Consider the following 812-nt stretch of genomic DNA (forward strand, 5'->3'; position numbering starts at 1 on the left):
CAGAAAAGGCAACTTTCTACCACTATATAATCTTTGAGAACCAGAGGTAAAAAGTTGGTAGAGTGAGGCATCTTAAGAGCTGTCATTGAAACCATCTGGCTGCTTGTTCATTTATCTTGTTAAAACACCGATAAATGTGCGTAAGACAATGTGCAAAGGCTAAAAAGTGTTCAGGATCAAAAAAAGAAGACTGGTTTCATTTCCCATCCTCTTCAAAGGATGGGCAGAGTGGCTCAGGTGTCCTGACTCCAGGGCAGGCATCGCTTGGAAGATGCTGCTCACCCTGCAAGTCTGGTCCTCTGACAACTCTTCACTCTCCACCATGGCCTGGGTGCCTGTGTTTCAAATTTTCTCCAGCCTGCATCTGGAGAAAGTTATTTATCCTTCTCTGGACTCAGAATCAAAGCCCTGGGTTTGAATTTCAGCTCTGCTATTTAATCGCTGTGTGGCTTTGGACAGTTTCCATGCACTCTGTCTCAATTTCTTAACCTGTGAAATGGAGAGATTTATGGGTTTGTTGTGTGAATCAGATAAAATCGTGGACATGAAAATGCTTTGTAAGCTGTGTGGCTTTATCTACCATGTAAGGTAGATATTGATTTCCTTCTCCTCCACCTTCTCTTTCAAGCATCCTTCATCCCCTTGCCTCAGCAAGCAAGGATGAAGAACTACCTCTCACGGGAAACCCATTTCATCCTGTCGTTCTACAGCGTTTCTAGGAACAGTAGGAGAACCCCGAGATTCATTCGTCCTTCTGAGTCAGTCCACGCAAGAGTGAAAGTGACACATTTCTCAGAAGTGTGCTTGTTTCA

This window comes from Stenella coeruleoalba, assembly GCF_951394435.1.
Source record: "Stenella coeruleoalba genome assembly, chromosome: 10".
NCBI classification, from domain to species: domain Eukaryota; kingdom Metazoa; phylum Chordata; class Mammalia; order Artiodactyla; family Delphinidae; genus Stenella; species Stenella coeruleoalba.